The 20,025-nt window shown below is 36.3% G+C and overlaps 1 pseudogene; it reads right to left on the bottom strand.

The window, feature by feature from the left end:
• Positions 1-300: 300 nt before the first annotated feature.
• Positions 301-5,324, bottom strand: LOC124722481 (annotated as a pseudogene).
• Positions 5,325-20,025: the final 14,701 nt, after the last annotated feature.

Raw genomic sequence — 20,025 nt, 5'->3', positions numbered from 1 at the left:
AGCTTTGGATAACCTATAGACGAAATTCTCATTATTAAACCAAGTTGTCTTAAAGAAGAAATAGCAATAATTTTCTTTAAATCTAATTGAAAATTAGCTCCCAATCCTGCTATAAACATAGTTATACAACCAATTAAAAGTAAAATTCAACCACAATTATAAGTATTTACTATTGGTCTAAATCAAATCAATAAGTAAACTACCACAGAAACAAGAGTAGAAGAATGAACTAAAGCAGAAACAGGAGTAGGAGCAGCTATAGCAACAGGAAGTCAACAAGAAATAGGAATCTGAGCTCTCTTATTTATAGTTGCCAAAACAATTAATATAGTAGTAAGCTTTATTTGAAAAGAACTAGAAATAAAATCTTAATAATAAATATACTTTCAATCACCAAAATGTAATATTCAAGCAATAGAAATTAAAATAGTGACAACACCAATCTGATTAGAAAGAGCCATTAACATACCAGCACTATAAGATTTTTACATTTTGGTAATAAATAACTAAACAATAAGAAACCAAACCTAAACCATCCCATCCTAATAAAATTCTAATCAATTTAGGACTAATAATTAAAAACCCTATTGAAAGAATAAATATTAAAACAATAATAATAAAACGATTTATATTTTTTCACCTGACATATAATCCTCTCTATAGTAAATTACCAAAGAAGAAATATATATATATATATATATATATATATATATATATATATATATATATATAAAGTTTCAACAGCTCTAAAAAATATAAAAAAATCAAAGCAAAAAATCTAAAAGTAGATCAAGACACAATTCTACTTAATAGTCTAAGCTCACCTAACAAATTCAATGATGGAGGAGCAGCCACATTTGATGATCTAAAGAGGAATCACCACAAAGCCATTCTAGATATCAAATTAATCATACCCTTGTTAATTAAGAATCTTCATCTACCTAAACGCTCATAAACAATATTAGATAAACCAAACAGTCCAGAAGAACATATACCATAACCAACTATTAAAGAAAGTGAAACCATACAACCCCATGAATTCATAGTTATTAATCCACCAATAACCATTCTTATATGAGTGACAGAAGAATAAGCAATTAAGGACTTTAAATCAACCTAATGAAAACAAACAAACATAACCATAACTTCACCAGATAAACCCAAAGACAACCAGAAATAATTCAACTTTAACCCCAAATAAGAAATAACCCTTATTACACGAAAAATACCATAACCACATAGCTTTAATAAAACACCAGCAAGAATTATTCTACCAGAAATAGGAGGCTCTACATGTTTCTTAGTATGTCATAAATGAACCAAAAATATTGGCATCTTAATTAAGAAGGCCAAAATTTAAAAAAACATAAAATATAAAATAATAAGAACCAAAATCAACAATTAAAGGGAAACATAAAATATTAGAAAAATCATAAACCCGAAATGAAACTAACAAGAAAGGCAATCTAGCAACCAAAGTATAAAAAATTAAATAACACCAGTCTGCAGCCACTCAGGTTGATAACCTTCCCTAAAATCAAAAGCAAAGAAGGAACCCATCTAGCCTCAAAAAAATAAAGTATAATTATTAAAATCAAAAGCATACAAACAAAAAAATTAGAATGATAAGAACTTAAATAAATTGAACCTCTGGCAGTAATCATTGAAGAACAAATTCAAAAACTCAACAAAATTAAACTAAAAGAAAAATAATCAATACCATAATAATATCGAATTATATTAAAATCAACATATGAATATACACAAATCATAAAAACAAAACTTGACAGGAACAGTAAAGAGTGAACCAACCATCAACAATTATTTCATAAACAAAGAGGGATAAAAACACAGTTGTATATAAATACTTTAGCAGAAAGATAAACCAAAACAATTAAAAAATCATTACCATGAGAATGGATTATTGAAACCAAATAAGAAAGACCTAAAGCCCCTTCACAAAAAAGAAAAAACTAAAAAAACAACAGGAAAAAATAATCGATCAAATTCAATAAGAAAAACAACAATTAATATAAATAAAGAAAGAACAATATATTCCAATCTCAGAATGATCATTAATAAATGCTTATGTTTAAAATACAAAACACAAACACCAGCAAAATATACCAATAAAGAAGTAAAAATAGAGAATATAAACATTAGTTTTAATAGTTTTTTAAAAAAAAAACCACTGGTCTTGTAAACTGGAAATAAGTCTAGCTCCCACACTTAAAACTTCAGAGGTGAAAAAGCTTCCATCATCGGTCCCAAAAACCGATATTTTAAATAGAGTAACCCCTGAACTGATTAAAATAATAATTATATCACTATCAAATGTAATAAATATTAATTTTATTAAATTAAGACACCCCATATCAATAATACTCCTCACTATCCTCCAAACATCCCTGGTTGGACCAATAACAGGAACAATTATGGAAAGTTATTGGCTATCATACATTTTATTATTAACGTTTATTGGTCGTGTATTAGTTCTATTTACTTATATTAGACGAATTGCATCAAACGAAATATTTCAACCTAAATCAGTTACTAAATTATCACTTTAACAATGAGTCTTATCATATCAACACTAATTATTTTAGACATAACAATATTTATAAACTTCTTCAAAAATACCGAAACTATAAATATTAATAACTCAACAAACTATCAAGAAATAACAATATCTTTAGAAAAATTATATAATAGACCAACATTTATTAGTACAATAATGATGATAATTTATTTATTTTTAGCACTATTAGCAGTAGTTAAAATCAGTAATATTAACCAGGGGCCTAGTCGTAAAATAAGGTAATTTACTAATGAATAAACCCTTATGATTAAGACATCCTTTAATTAAAATTATTAACAACTCCTTAGTTAACTTTCCTGCACCAACAAACATCTTATTTTGATGAAATTTTGGGTCCCTACAACGACTGTGTTTGGTAATAACTGGACTATTTTTGGCTATACACAGTACGTCAAATATTGAAATAGCATTTAGTAGTGTGGTACACATCTGCCGGGACGTAAATAATGGTTGAATCATTCGAACTTTATATGTAAATGGAGCATCTACATTTTTCATTTGCATTTACTTACATGTAGGACGAGGAATGTACTATGGATCTTATATGTCAGTTATAGCAACTGCATTTATAGGATATGTTTTACCTTGAGGTCAAATATCATTCTGAGGTGCTACAGTAATTACTAATTTATTATCAGCAATTCCATATTTAGGAACAGATTTAGTTCAATGAGTATGAGGAGGGTTTGCTGTTGACAACGCAACATTTAATCGATTCTTCACATTTCATGTGATTTTAGCATTTATAATTACAGCTATGGCCGCAATCCACTCATTCTTTCTTCATCAAACATGGTCTAATAACCCTTTACGATTTAATGGAGATATCGAAAAAATTCCATTCCACCCACACTCAATTTCAAGGATTCTGTCACCCTTGTATTAATAACATCATTATAATTACTCCTTACCTTCTAGGAGACTCAGATAATTCTGTACCTGTCAATCCATTAGTAACTCCAGTTCACATTCAGCCAGAATGATACTTCCTATTTGGATATACAATTCTACAATCAATTCCTAATAAATTAGGAGGTGTTATTACATTATTTGTATCAATTAGAATCCCAATAATTTTACCATTCTATAACAAAACACTATTCGGAGGTATTCAATATCACCCTATTAATCAGAACATATTCTGAATTATAGTAGTTGTCGTATGTTTATTAAAATGAACTGGTGAACGACCAGTAGAAAAACCATATATTATAACAGGACAGATTTTAACAATTATCAACTTTACATACTTCTTAATTAATGTCCATGTTGCAAATGCATGACATAAGCCTATTAAGGAATAAAATAAATAAGTTAATTAGCTTAGGAAAAGCATACGTTTTGAAAAGAACTTTAGTTCTTCTATTAACTTTTCTCAAAAAATTTGATTAATTGAATGAAATAAATAAAATCTTTAAATCAACAAAGAAAATAAAAAAGTCAAAGATAAAGGTAAGCAGCCCTTTCAAGCCAAGTATATCTACTTATCATAACGAAATTGTGGTAAAGTAACTCGAACTCAAATAAACCCAAAAGATGTAATTTATAAGCTTAATAAAAAAATATAAAAGAATAAAAATCAACACCTAAAAAAATCACAGCTAACAATATTCTCATAAAAATAATTTTAGTATATTCAGCCAAAAAATTAAAGTAAAACCACCTGCACCATATTCAATATTAGAGTCTAAAACTAATTGAGATTCATCTTCAGCAAAATCAAAAGGGGTCCAATTAGTTTCAGACACACAAGAAGCAAAACAAGTTAAAGCTAAAGGGAAAGAAATAATAATAAATCAACAGTAAAGCTGATAGCTTACAAAGTCAAACATGTTAAAACAATCAATCAAAATAATTAAAGATAATAAAATCAAAGCCAATCTAACTTCATACGAAATAGTTTGAGCAACAGAACGAAGAGAGCCTAACAAAGAATAATTTGAATTAGAAGATTAACCACCAATTATGACAGTATGAACACCTAATCTAGTGCAGCATAAAAAAACAGAAAACCATAAGAGGAAGAACATATATAACTTAAGTAGGGAAAAATTACTCAAACAGCCAAAGAAATTATTAAATTCAAAACAGGAGAAAAATAATAAAGTAAATAATTAGATATAATAGGAATAGGCTACACCTAGTAGCATCTCTAAAAGACTGTGGAATCTCTACAAATCCTACTTTATTTGGGCCCTTACGAATCTGAATATAACCTAAAACATTTCGCTCCAACAATGTTAAAAAAGCAACACTAATAACTAACAAAAGAAAATTTAAGATAAACATAAATAAATCATATAGTATCAATACTTTTTGTAGAATAAAATGTACATAAATGAATACTAAATTCAACACATTAATCTGTCGAAATAGTAAATTAATTAATATTAATCAATATAATAAAAATATTTTAACCATATGGTCCTTTCGTACATAATGGGTTAATAGTCTTAGGATAAAAACCGACCTGGCTCACGCCAGTCTAAACTCAGATCATGCAAGAATTTAAAGGTCAAACAGGTCTAATCACTGCGCTCCAGCACCCAAAATTTTTCTTAATCCAACATCGAGGTCACAATCTGCTTTGAAGATATTAGCTCTCAAAAATAATTATGCTGTTATCCCTAAGATAACTTAATCTTATGATCATAAATTATGGATCAAAATAACCAACATAAATCAGTGATATAATAATGAAGAGTTTATCTATTCTGCATGTCATCCCAACAAAACATTATCATTAACTATAGAAAGACAAACAAAAAAACGATATAAAAGTAAAATGTTAAGCTCTGTAGGTTGTTCTTGACCTAAAGAAGAATTTAAGCCTTTTGACTCAAAAGTTAAGTTAAAAAATTTATTAAGAGAGAGTTGATTTCTCGTGAAGCCATTCATTCCAGCCACTAAGTAAGAGATAAATGATTATGCTACCTTTGCACAGTCAAAATACCGAGGCTCTTTAAAAATTCGCTCAGTAGGCAGGCCAGACCTCAAAATATTTTCAAGAGGACATGTTTTTGATAAACAGGCAGAAATAAATTTTGCCTAATTCCTTATAATAAATTTACAAGCTAAAACTTTCATACAAATAAATATACAAATCTATCATTATTACAAAGATTAACAAATCAAATAAATAATCTTAATAAAAACCCTAAAATAGCTATAAAATCAAAATATAAAATAATGAACTAAAATGCAGTCTTAAGGATAGCTAGTTTAAAGCTTACTATTATATTTTAAAAGCCAAATTATAGGTTAACAACTTTAAAGCTTATCCCTTAAAGAGTAAATAAGTTAGAATATATAATTAAAAAATTAAACTAACTTTAAAAAATTAAATTTTTTCTTAAGAAGCTATATATCTTAGGAAAAGATTAACATCTCATTTCTATACATAATTTAATAATAATTATGATACATTAACTATAAATTAATTTATAAATCAACCCAAATCGAGACAAGTAATATAAATACTAAAATTTTGATAAACCCTGTTACAAAACGTACAATAAATAAAAACTACTTTAAAAAATTTAAAATAATATTTCATAATACATTTGCATTACCAATATACTATACTTTACGAAATCAACTCTATAAAGTATACTAAGGCAAAAAACATCAAAATTATTTATATTAAATAATTAAATAAACAAAAAATCAATATAATAAGATATGCACCTTGCCAGCCAGTGTCAATCGAGCGCAACAACGCCAAGAGCGAATTATTCAATTCGATAATGAAAGTTTATTTACGATCGTATGTGCATTCAGAGATTGTTTGAACAGTAGTTTCCAGGTGTTGGAGTTCTGAGTCATGATGCAGTTCACAAATTAGTGAATAAATTTCGTGAGATAGGAAGTATTCAAGACAAGAAACGTTAACAATGACGTACAGTGCTCACAGAAGTTCGGGTCGATGGCATTTGCATACCACCTGGAATATTCCTCTAAAATGTCTCTTAAACGTATTTTGCAGAAAACACAAATATCATGCACCTCTGTACAAAGAGATGCTAAGCTGCTTAGGCTAAGGCTCTATAAAGTATCAGTAGCAGAAGAACCTGGGCCTGGTGATCCGGCACACAGGGTTAAGTTTTGCGCATGGGTTTTAAAATAAGTGCATGACGGTGAAACAGATCCTTACATTATTCTCTTTCCAGACGAGGCTTGGTTCCATTTACACAAATATGTTTTTGTAATTCCCAAAACCGTCGAAATTGGAGCGCAGGTAGACGTGTAGTGCTTCATGAGGAACCCATTCATGATGAGAAAATAGGGGTGTGGTGCACAGTTAGTGGTGATGGAGTAACAGGCCCAGTTTTGTAATCGCACAGTTACAAGCGAAAGATATGTGAAAAACATTTTGAGGCTGTTTTTTAAAGAACTGAGTGAAAAAGAACGAAGCTTTGCATTTTTCAACAGGATTCACAAGCGTTCACACAGCCAATGTTTCTTTTCACACAATTCATGACGTGTTCGATGACAGAATGATTTGTAACAATATCTGCCCCACTAGTAGTCCTGATTTAACTCCATGCTGTTTTTATTTGTGGGGTGCACTGAATGACAAAGTGTACACAACAAATCTTCAGACGATAGAGGAACTCAAGGATAATATCTGTGAATGAATTAATTCAATATCTCAAAGAGTATTAGATTGTATGATTAATAATTCCTTGAGTAGATATTCAGAAACACATGGAAAATAATGGCTGACAGTTCCAGCATCTCCTTGCATGAGATGCGTGAGTACAAAATTTATTTGCTTATATTTTTAGTGTAATCATGTCATACCACAGCAGTAGATGGGCGACACAGCATCTTACTGCTGGCAATGGAGCACTTGCTGCCCGACATCTACTGCTCCCCATAGGCATCAGATAAATGGAACACCCTGCATAACCATTGTATCATAATATATATTAATAGACAATGTTTGTTTACAAGTTTTAATATCTTTAACCACATCATACACACATACCATGAGACTTAACAATTCAGCTGTTGGAGAGAGAGTCTTAGTAGTTCTTAAATGTGCAATATCAAAGAGACTTTATAGTTCAGTTGTTGCTTCAGCAAAGAGACTTAGCACATTTATGGCTTTCACAATTATGTGCTGTTCAGATGGCAGTACACTTGATGCTTTAGGACTAACAACTGTTATAGATTCATAGAGCTTAATGTTAGGTGCATCCATTGCTGTAATTGATACATCGCTGTTCTGATATACAGTATCTATAAAAAAAGTCTTTCGCATGAAATGCACTCCATATATACCTTCCATGCCATTCATTCAGTACATGTGACGAAAGTTTGCACAGACCTTCGAAATGTCTATGGAAGGGACTATGATCATGGGCTGCCTGTTACCATGGACCAAACCATGGCATACCATAGGCAAAATCCCAAAGAATTAAAATGTAGCCTGTCTCGCATTTTTGTTCATCTGCGACCTGCACTTACTTTCTGATTATTTTAGTATCAAGAAAATGTATATTCATAGTTTAAGGACTCTTACATATACATCAATATGTAAGATGACATCAGCTCTTCTGGTAGATGGATGGTGCTATGTAAATAACCATCTGATGTATGCCTTAAACCATGTGATATGAGGAATCACAATGATATATGACTGGAATTGTGTATACTGAACAGAGTGGAATTAAAGTAGAAATATGTGAACCACACATACTTACAAGCTGTTAGTGGTACAGAAGGAACTGTCATCATAAATCTCGCACTGTCTCAGACCACAGAATCATGCAGTCATGTAGTGCGTGGGATGGGTGTTTTGTGTGCTGTATTAGGTGTGTTGGGTGTATGATGTGTGGTTTCTGGTGTGTGTGTGTGTGTGTGTGTGTGTGTGTGTGTGTGTGTGTGTGTGTCTGTGTCTGTGGTGGTGGGGGTGTAGTGGTGTGTCAGTCTGTATGGTTTCCCACCTGTGGTGTGTCATGTGGTATGTGATGTGGCCTGTGGTGTGCTGTCTGTGGTGGGCTGTGGTGTTTGGTGATTGGTGAGTTGTGTGTGTACTGTGTGTGATGTGGTGTAGTATCATGTGTAGTGTGGTTTGTCGTGTGTTATGGTATTTGTGTGTGGTGTGTGTTGTGGTGTGGTGTAATATGAGGTGTGCAGTTTGTGGTATTTAATGAGAAGTGATGTGTGTGGTGTCAAAGACTTTCATGCTGCTTCTGCTACGCCTCAAACCTTAAAAAGGTGCCTATGTACACCCTGAAAGCCTTCAAACAATGAAATTCAGAGTACCTCTTACATCAATGCTAGTCATCTCTTCTCCTATTCCACTTACAAATGAAGAAATTGAAGAATATTCAATGCCTCTGTACATTAGGTGTTCTCTATCAAGTAACTTACAGCATTCAGTGTCCTGAATCTGTGAAACTTGTATCCTGCAATATGGATCACTATGGTAAGAGTCAATCTATGGTCGACATACCTTTATACTATTCTTCGCTTATGTTGTTGACATGTATTGGAATATTAATTTAGTGTTCATGTCTTCTGGTTGGTGTTAAATACAATTTTGAGATGTCACCACATGAGCAAAATCGGAATATCGTTTTGGATTTATGATTCAATTGAAGAATTCCTAGCAAACAGCATGCGGTCCTTAAAGTTGGGTACCAATTACATGGATTTAGGTATTTTACTCGTTATTTTCAACGCAAAGATCAGTGTTGTTTCTTCAATATTCATCTTAAAAGCTGAAGACTACAATTGGAGAGTGACATTAAACTTTTGTAGGTACTAGTTTCATTGTCTTCGTACTACATTCGCTATTTGCAACGCAAAATTCAGTGTTGTCGGTACAATAATCGTTTTAAAAACATTAGACGACACCTCTAGTACGTTTTTACGTTTCTTTCGGTGGACATTTAATTAAGTTCGGTACAATATTCGTTGTGTCATCGTAAAATTGACATGAAAAATCATTGCTATGCATTACATATGTTGGCTGTGTCTGTTTACAAATCCCCTAGAGATGTCTCGTGTTATGTGTCGAAAGTAAGACACAATAACACAGTTGTGCGCTGGGAGACCTGTGAGGAAAGCAGGCTGGATGTGCAGATGGTTATGCTTCTTGAGCTATCAGCAGCCAGCTGGCTGCAGTGGGATACACTAGCACTTGACTATACTGTGCTTTTGTCCTTGGTGCATGTTGCCATTTAGTTTCTGCCCCCACATTGAGCAGGCCTCTACTGTGCTACTGATACATGATATAGCCACATGATTTGCCATTAGACTTCTGCCTGCAGTCTGAAGGAATAGCATTCACACGCCTTCCACCAGATTTAGGCAGCTTGTGGGTGCCAAGGCCCTGTGTGAATGGTGAGTGGAGAGTGCCATACAGCTGGAAATGGTTGCAGGTGGGAAGGGTTCTGTTGTCTGTCACTGGACATCTTTGACATTCAGTCAGTAGACAGGTCTCTGCTGTGTAGCTGGCAATTGCTGTTAGTTAGCGCTGCAGTCTGTGACCACAGCTGAGGTTTTTCATCCTGAAATATCTCACTGCTATGTTCATAAAAATGCCACTGTGGTGGCTGCCTATGTTAATACTGGTGAAACAGCCACCATCCATTCCATATAATTTTTTTGTGGTGAATTTTACAGGCATAATACATGAAGCTTATTTTTTTGTCCATCTTTGAGCCACTGCACAAGTCTCCACAGCCAGGAGGATGAATGTGCAGCACCTATTTTTTTTTATTTGAAAGCAGGACATATGAGCAGGTCACATGTTATTTTAGCATGCTACTGTAGACTTCTCAAAGGATCTGGCAATCAAGAACTTTGCCACCGAAAATGAGGAATCTCATCTGTGTTGGTTTAAATAAAGATGCAGTTTGCACTGTCGTATTTTCAGTAACAGTTTTAGACACAGCACATGTGGACTTAAACTAAGAACAATGGGCTGCAGCTGTAGGACAATCACAAACATCATACTACTGATAGCAGATCAGAACCTCTGTCCCCTCCTTGCCTAAAGGAACTGAATTAGCAGTATGCATGGAGCTGCCACTGGTGGATTGTGGCGCCACGTCATGGGGGCGAGTCGAAGGAATTGGACTCAGGATAAGCAGTATGCAGGAATTATATAAATAATCATACACCTCTGAATGATGGCCTTTCACTCCAGGTGTGGTGTTCAAAATATAAAGTGGAAAGATCAAAATTTACAGTAAGGGGAAAAAGTATGCAGATATTTAGTAAGAAATCATATGCCTCTGAGTGAATAGTAACTTTGGGAAACATGTTAAGCATGAAATTACAGCGAAATCCAGACCTTTAGCTGCCTACAGGCGTTGATAAATATCAACAGGGTGAGTTGAAAATGTGTGCCCTGAATGGAAGCATTGACATTGCTCGAACTCTTATAGTAACTGGTAGGTAGACTGCTGCGAATAATGTGTATAGTGGACAGGGGCACTACAAATGTAGTGTGTTGACAGTAGGTTGGGAATGTGGGTCTCATACGGAGCGTGCTGCACTTGCACTATCCTCTGTGTCCTCGGTGTCTCAGACGGATAGAGTGTCTGCCATATAAACAGGAGGTCCCGGGTTCGAGTTCCAGTCAGGCACACATTTCCAACTGTCTCCGTTGATATTTATCAACACTTGTAAGCAGCTAAAGGTCTGGATTTCATAGTAATTTCATTCATTGAGAGCTGCAAGATCACTAATGGTATCTGTTCTTTCGGACATGTCCGAAAGAACAGATCCCATCTTCATATGCATTTCAAGTAGTTCAGCAGATTACTAATCTTTGTCTAAGAGGCAGGCCTGGACCAGCAGAGGGAAGAAACATCCTTTGTCTCAGGTGGTAATCTGACATCATAATCCTAGTATTCTAGGTCTTGGATTCTGATATCATATGGCCAGTGGCAGTATTCTAGGTCAGCCATAATGGATCGTCATTTTGGATTCTGATGTCACAGAGTATGTTCCAGTACTCCAATTCAGCCATATTGTACTGCCATCTTGGATCCTGTCCTCATAGAACCTGTCAGAGTATTTCAGGTCAGCCAGCATTACAATGCACCATCTTGGATTTTATATTTTGAGCCTGTTTATGCTGAGGATAACAAGCCTACTTCCATAGTGATGTCATACCACTGGGGGAAAGGCCCCACCAAAACCTGAATTTCCCACCAACTCCGTATTACACAGGGAGATTTGCCTTTGTCATAGATGTGGAGGGGTTGGGAAACCCGATGACGTCATTGGCGACCTACTCTGTCCCAGAACTCCTGCTGCTATACTACTTTAGTGATTTTATGTTGTATGCCATTCGCATATTGACCGAGTGGAAAAGAACTTAAAGAAAAACCATCAAATGTTCTGTGAAATATTTTGTTTAGAAGCATAAAACAAAATTGATTAGAGAAACGTTTGCCACACAATGAATGATTCTTGAAATCATACACAGAAAATGAGAGGAACTTAGAATTTTAAAAATACTAGAGGATTTTTGTATTGTGGGTTATGTAGACTGTGTAGTCCGCTGTTGAATGGCCTTGAGATACAATTGTCACAGACAGTCAAGTCGTGATGTATTTTAGCAGTTGAGATCTACCGCTATGTACAGTGAAGTGGTAAAATGTTTTGCCTATAAAGTTACCAGTGCAACGCAAATCATTAATCATAGCACGTGCAATGTTCAACGTTTGTGACGTAAGGAGCCACTGAATGAAATTAAACTGCTGACTCTAAATTCTATCTGATCGATGCTTCCAATTTTGTTCAATTTTATGGACCTTGCCATTGGTGGGGAGGCTTGCGTGCCTCAGCGATACAGATAGGCGTACCGTAGGTGCAACCACAAAGGAGAGGTACCTGTTGAGAGTCCAGTCAAACTTGTGGTTCCTGAAGCAGCAGCCTTTTCAGTAGTTGCAGGGGCAACAGTTAGGATGATTGACTGATCTGGCCTTGCAACATCGACCAAAACGGCCTTCCTGTGCTGTTACTGTGAATGGCTGAAAGCAAGGGAAACTAAAGCCGTAATTTTTCCCGAGGGCATGCAGCTTTACTGTATGGTTAAATCATGATGGCGTCCTCTTGGGTAAAATATTCCGGACGTAAAATAGTTCCCATTCAGATCTCTGGGCGGAGACTACACAGGAGGACTTAGTTATCAGGAGAAAGAAAACCCTCATTCTACGGATCGTAGCGTGGAATGTCAGATAACGTAGAAGGGCAGATAGGTCAGAAAATTTAAAAAGGGAAAAGGATAGATTAAATTTAGATATAGTGGGAATTAGTGAAGTTTGATAGCAGGAGGAACAAGACCTCTGGTCAGGTGAATACAAAATCATATAGAGGTAATGCAGGAGTAGGTTTAATAATGAATAAAAAATTGGAGCGCGGGTAAGCTACTGCAAACAGAGTAGTGAACGCATTATTGTAGCCAAGATATACACGAAGCCCACGCCTACCACTGTAGTACAGGTTTATATGCCAACTAGCTCCGCAGATGACGAAGGGATTGAAGAAATGTATGATAAGATAAAAGAAATTATTCAGATAGGGAAGGCAGACGAAAATTTTATAGTCATGGGTGACTGGAATTCGATAGTCGGAAAAGGAAGAGGAGGGGAAGGAGTTGGTGAATATGGAATGGGTGTAAGGAATTAAAGAAGAAGCCGCCTGGTAGAATTTTTTACAGTGAATAACCTAACGCTTGGTTTAAGAATCATGAAAGAAGGCTGTATACGTGGAAGCGGACTGGAGACACTGGTGGAAGGTTTCAGATATATTATATAGTGGTAAGACAGGGATTTAGGCACCAGGTTTTAAATTGCAAGACATTTCCAGGGCAGATTTGGACATTGACCACATTGGTTATGAACTGTAGATTAACACTGAAAAAACTTTCAAAAAGGTAGGAATTTAAGGAAATGGGACCTGGATAAACGGACTAAACCAGAGGATGTAGAGAGTTTCAGAGAGAGCATTAGGGAACGATTGACAAGAACGGGGGAAAGAAATACAGTAGAAGGAGAATGGGTAGCTCTGAAAGATAAAATAGTGAAGGCATCAGAGGATCGAAAAGGTAAAAAGGCGAGAGCTTATAGAAATACTTGGGTAACAGAAGATATATTGCATTTTATTGATGAAAGGATAAAATATAAAAATGAACTAAATGAACCAGACAAAAAGGAGTACAAACGTCTTAAAAATGAGATCGACAGGAAGTGCAAAATGGCTCAGCAGGGATGGCTAGAGGACAAATGTAAGAATGTAGGGACTTATCTCACTAGGGGTAAGATAGATACTGCCTACAGGAAAATTAAGAGACTTTTGGAGGAAGAGAACCACTTGTGTGAATATCAAGAGTTTAGATGGAAAACCAGTTCTGAGCAAAGAAGGCAAAGCAGAAAGGTGGAAGGACTACATAAAGGGTCTATACATGGGCGATGTACTTGAGGGCAGTAAAATGGAAGAGGACGTAAATGAAGATGAAATGGGAGATATAATACTGCATGAAAATTTTCACAGAGCACTGAAAGACCTAAGTTGAAACAAGGATCCGTGAGCAGACAACATTCCATTAGAACTACAGGGTTATTACAAATGATTGAAGCGATTTCACAGCTCTACAATAACTTTATTATTTGAGATATTTTCACAATGCTTTGCACACACATACAAAAACTCAAAAAGTTTTCTTAGGCATTCACAAATTGTTCGATATGTGCCCCTTTAGTGATTCGGCAGACATCAAGCCGATAATCAAGTTCCACCCACACTCGGCGCAGCATGTCCCCATCAGTGAGTTCGAAAGCATCGTTGATGCGAGCTCGCAGTGCTGGCACGTTTCTTGGTAGAGGAGGTTTAAACACTGAATCTTTCACATAACCCCACAGAAAGAAATCGCATGGGGTTAAGTCGGGAGAGCGTGGGGGCCATGACATGAACTGCTGATCATGATCTCCACCATGACTGATCCATCGGTTTTCCAATCTCCTGTTTAAGAAATGCTTCTGCTTTAGCCTTTTCCGTAAGATTTTCCAAACCGTCGGCTGTGGTACGTTTAGTTCCCTGCTTGCTTTATTCGTCGACTTCCGTGCGCTACACGTGAAACTTGCCCGCACGCGTTCAACCGTTTCTTCGCTCACTGCAGGCCGACCCTTTTATTTCCCATTACAGAGGCATCCAGAAGCTTTAAACTACGCATACCATCGCCGAATGGAGTTAGCAGTTGGTGGATCTTTGTTGAACTTCGTCCTGAAGTGTCGTTGCACTGTTATGACTGACTGATGTGAGTGCATTTCAAGCACGACATACGCTTTCTCGGCTCCTGTCGCCATTTTGTCTCACTGCGCTCTCGAGCGCTCTGGCGGCAGAAACCTGAAGTGCGGCTTCAGCCGAACAAAACTTTATGAGTTTTTCTGCGTATCTGTAGTGTCTCGTGACCATATGTCAATCAATGGAGCTACAGTGAATTTATGAAATTGCTTCAATCATTTGTAATAGCCCTGTACTTATAGCCTTGGGAAAGTCAGCGCTGACAGAACTTTAGCATCTAGATGTATGAGACAGCTGAAATACCCACAGACTTAAAGAAGAACATAATAATTTCAATCCCAAAGAAAGCAGGTGTGGACAGGTGTGAAAATTACTGAACTGTCAGTTTAATAAGTCACGGCTGCAAAATACTAACACGAATTCTTTACAGACTAATGGAAAAAGTGGTAGAAGCCGACCTCGGGGAAGATCAGTTTGGATTCTGTAGAAAGATACTAACACGTGAGGCAATACTGACCCTACGAATTATCTTAGAATATATATTCAGTAAAGACAAACCTATGTTTCTAGCATTTGTAGACTTAGAGAAAGCTTTTGACAGTGTTGTCTGGAATACTCGCTTACAAATTCTGGAGGTGACAGGGGTAAAACACAGGGAGCGAAAGGCTCTGGAGGTGACAGGAGTAAAACACAGGGAGCGAAAGGCTCTGGAGGTGACAGGGGTAAAACACAGGGAGCGAAAGGCTGTTTACAATTTATACAGAAACCAGATGACAGTTATAAGAGATGAGGGGTATGAAAGGGAAGCAGTGGTTGGGAAGGGAGTGACACAGGGTTGTAGCCTATCCCCGATGTTATTCAAACTGTATATTGAGCAAGCAGTAAAGGCAACAAAAGAAAAATTTGGAGTAGGAATTAAAATCCATGGATAAGTTTGCCGATGACATTGTAATTTTGTCGGAGACAGCGATACACCTGGAAGAGCAGCTGGACAGAAAGGACAGTGTCTTGAAAAGAGGATATAAGATGGTCATCAACAAAAGCAAAACTAAGATAATGGAATGTAGTCGAATGAAATCAGGTGATGCAGACGGATTTAGATTAGGAAATGAGACACGTAAAGTAGTCGATGTGTTTTGCTATTTGGGAAGTAAAATAACTGTTGATTGCCGAAGTAGAGAGGATATAAAATGTTGACTGGCGATGGCAAGAAAAGCGTTTCTGAAGAAGAGAAATTTGTTAACATCGAGTATAGATTTAAGAGCCAGGAAGTCTTCTCTGAAAGTATTTGTATGGAGTGTAGCCATGTATGCAAGTGGAACATGGACGATAGTTTAGACAAGAAGAGAATAGAAGCTTTCGAAATGTGGTGCTACAGAAGAATGCTCAAGATTAGCTGGGTAGATCATATAACTAATGAGGAGCTACTGAGTAGAATTGGGAAGAAGAGGAATTTCTGGCACAACTTGGCTAGAAGAAGGGATCAGTTGGTAGGACATGTTCTGAGGCATCAAGGGATCATCAATTCAGTTTTGGAGGACAGCGTGGACGGTACAAGTCGTACACGGAGACCAAGAGATGTAGGTTGCAATAGTTACTTGGAGATGAAGAAGCTTGCACAGGATAGTGTAGCATGGAGACTTGCATCAAACCAGTCTCAGGACTGAAGACCACAACAACAACACAATCTTTTTCTATTGGTAAAAGTTAGTGAACACGAACAATGTTGTCGTCAGCAGTGGTAGGACATGTTCTGAGGTATCAAGGGGTCACCAATTTAGTTTTGGAGGACAGCGTGGAGGGTAAAAGTCGTAGACGGAGACCAAGAGATGTAGGTTGCAGTAGTTACTTGGAGATGAAGAAGCTTGCACAGGATAGAGTAGCATGGAGACCTGCATCAAACCAGTCTCTGGACTGAAGACCACAACAACAACACAATCTTTTTCTATTGGTAAAAGTTAGTGAACACAAACAGTGTTGTCATCAGCAGTGGGAATATATAAACTAATTCCTTCGCCACAGATCTCCCTTTCTCTTGTATTTTTATGGTTCTCTAGTGGAACATTTTCCAGGATCTAAAACTGTCGAAGGTTTTTTTACATCTACTGCTACAGATCGGAAAAATACGCTGTAGCCACACCGTAGCCTTGAGTATTGTGAACAATATCAACCTGGCAAATATTTTCCCTGGTTGCTTGAAAATTTCAGCTCTAACAATGGAGTAGAAATGGTATTGACATTGTTATGCAAAATAAAGTACTTAAATATTTAAAATTAGAAACGAAGTACCGCCGCAGCTGGAATGCTGGTACGTCAATGACGTACAAAGAGCACTAAGTGGGAACCGCATTTCAGTTGAACTGCTCTCTGATTTATGGTTACAATTTAATTCTATTTTTCTATTATTTTTTTTTTAATTTCAAAAATTGAGTGAGCAAGACAACTGCTGTCACCAGCATTTGTAAGAGACACAATACTACTTGCACTACATTGAAGGATTCTCTATTGAAATACTTTTGAGGCTAATCATTGTTCAAAATTTTGTACACCTTACTCTAGATCTACATCTGTGTATATATGGATTCTAAGTCTGCGTCTATATGGATACTCTGCAAATCACACTTAAGTGTCTGGAGGAGGGTTCATTGAACCACCTTCATAATAATTCTCTATTTTCCACTCTCTAACAGAGCGCGGAAAAAACGAACGCCTATTTATTTCTGTGTGGGCTCTGATTTCCCTTATTTTATTATGATGATTAGACCGCGGATTTTAGGTAAAAACCTATTTTGTTCCTGAGTTCCTATTTGCATAAAAATTTGTACTTATGCGTGTCATGGCTATTTACACTTAATAGCATTAATTCTATAGGACCTAAAGAAGCCTATTTTGACGTTAGTGCCTATTTCGGCTTTAATATCCTAAAAAGTGCCTATTTCATCATACAAGACAGTGGCTCCAAGTTTTTCCACACTATACGACAGATGGAAAAAATATTTTCTGCCCAGCGTGCAGCAAGGAGGCTAGTTGATATGCGCTCATGCTTCGTATTTGCCTAACACTTTGGTCTTTTTTTTATTTTTGTATATCGCTATCCCTGTTAATACCAAATACTCTTTATAGGTGTTTTATTATTCATATGTAAAAAATAGATCACGAATCTTTAGGTTAAAACCTATTTTTTTCCTAAGCTCCAATTTGCATATAAGTTGGTAGTTAAGCGTTTCGTGACTAACTAAACTGAATACCGTTAGTTCTATAGGACCTAAAATTGCGTAGTTCGACGTTGACGCCTAATTTTTCCTATTTCGGCACCAAAATCCTAAAAAGTACCTATTTCGTTAATCTGACATAGAGTTCTTGTGTTTTCAAAGATTAGAAGGAAGTAAACTTAGGGCTTTACGTCTCGTGGAAGGCGAAGGTCGTTAGAGACTGTTTACAATTCCTTTGCTTGCCTTACTACCAACAGCACTCAGCACGGTTGAATGGTCATCCATCCAAGTACGCACCGAGCGCAACAGTGCTTAACTTCGGTGAGCGAATGGGAACCGGTCAAAGATTTGAGTTACACATTAGAATCGAACGTGAGAGTACTAAATGTTATATTTGAAAATATTTCGTTCGTACGATTCTGGCCAGCTGTGTGTTTTTGCAAAGAAACGGTTTCATAGGCCTTAAGCTGAGCACGGATTAAAAAATCACAATGTTAATTGTAGACGCCCTCTATAGCTAAATTACTGCCCTTAGCGCATTTTCTCGCTGCTACCTAGAGGTAGTCCTATCAAACTACTCTGTTTCGTGAAGGGTATTATACGTGAATTTTCCGGTTCCAAAAATAATTTGCCGGTAGTGAGATGTTTTCATCTGAAGCACCGGTAGATTCCATTCGCTTGTTCAGAAGAGGCGGCCTCCTGTCAGGTGCCATATGTCCAGCAACGAGTACGGTACTTCCCCTCCCGCTTTCATGCAACGCAGTAAAAGGAAAAAAAAAGCAAGTCATCTTTCACTTTTTCCCAACGAAAACAAATCAGTACAATGTACATTGTGTAGCGACCGACGTGTTAAGTGTTACTGACGTTCTAAGTGCAAAATAAATTCTAGTTTCTGTGTGAGAATACTACGCCATGCCGAAAAGAGCTAGTTCAAAGGCTACATATATAAGGCAGCGGCTGCAAGATTTTCCGCATTATACAACAAATGGGAAAATTATTTTCTGCCAAGCATGCAACTAGGAGGTTAGTTGATGTTTTTCTGAGACTTCTTATTTTCCTGTCACTTAGGATTCTTTTTTATCGCTATCCTTTAGTAATACGAAATACTCTTTATATGCGATTCTAAATTGCATTCCCTTTTCTCTCGTATTAGGTTTCGAGTGTTAAGAAATCTCACTTAACTCAGAAGGGAGATGGAATCGCACATAAAGCTAATGTTGAACGAAAGTCAAAATTGAAGCAAATTCTTTTAACCAATAACTCTGGTGAATCCTCCGAAAAAAACAAGTTCTGCAGTGCTTTGCGTCATGCACTTGTGGCAGCAAACATCCCCTTTCGGAAACTAGAAAACCCTATTTTCAGAGGTTTTCTTGAGAAGTACTGCCATCAGTCTATTCCTGCAGCTTTACGTAAGAATTATGTGGATTCAGCTTACAATGCTGCATTGCACAGAATCCGAGAAGATGTTGGATAATCTTGTACATGGGTTTCTGTGGATGAACTACAGACAGTCTTGGCCGTTACATTGCAAACCTGATTATTGGGAAGCTAGGTCCAGATGCTCCATCCAGGGCTCATTTGATTACTCAAAACAGCTTGCAAAAACTAACCAACAAACAATAGCACAGTTTGTGAACAATGGGCTTAAGGTGCTATACCCAAACGGAGTGGATGAGAATAAGGTGCTTCTGGCCGTCACTGATACTGCTGCATATATGATAGAAGCGTTTCAACTATTAAAAGTATTCTAATCATTGATGCTGCTCGTAACTTGTGTAGTGCATGGGATCAACCGCATAGCAGAGCAAGTAAGGCTACAATTTCCTAAAGTAAATAAAGTAATATGTATGGTGAAGAAAATTTTTGTTAAGGCACCATCAAGAATACAGGCATTCAAAGAACAGCTTCCAGATGTCCACATGCCGCCAGAGCCTGCTGTCA

This window comes from Schistocerca piceifrons, chromosome X (genome assembly GCF_021461385.2).
Source record: "Schistocerca piceifrons isolate TAMUIC-IGC-003096 chromosome X, iqSchPice1.1, whole genome shotgun sequence".
In the NCBI taxonomy this organism is placed as follows: Eukaryota; Metazoa; Arthropoda; class Insecta; order Orthoptera; family Acrididae; genus Schistocerca; species Schistocerca piceifrons.
The sequence above is the reverse complement of the archived record's forward strand: the minus strand, read 5'-3'. Positions and strand labels throughout refer to the sequence as shown.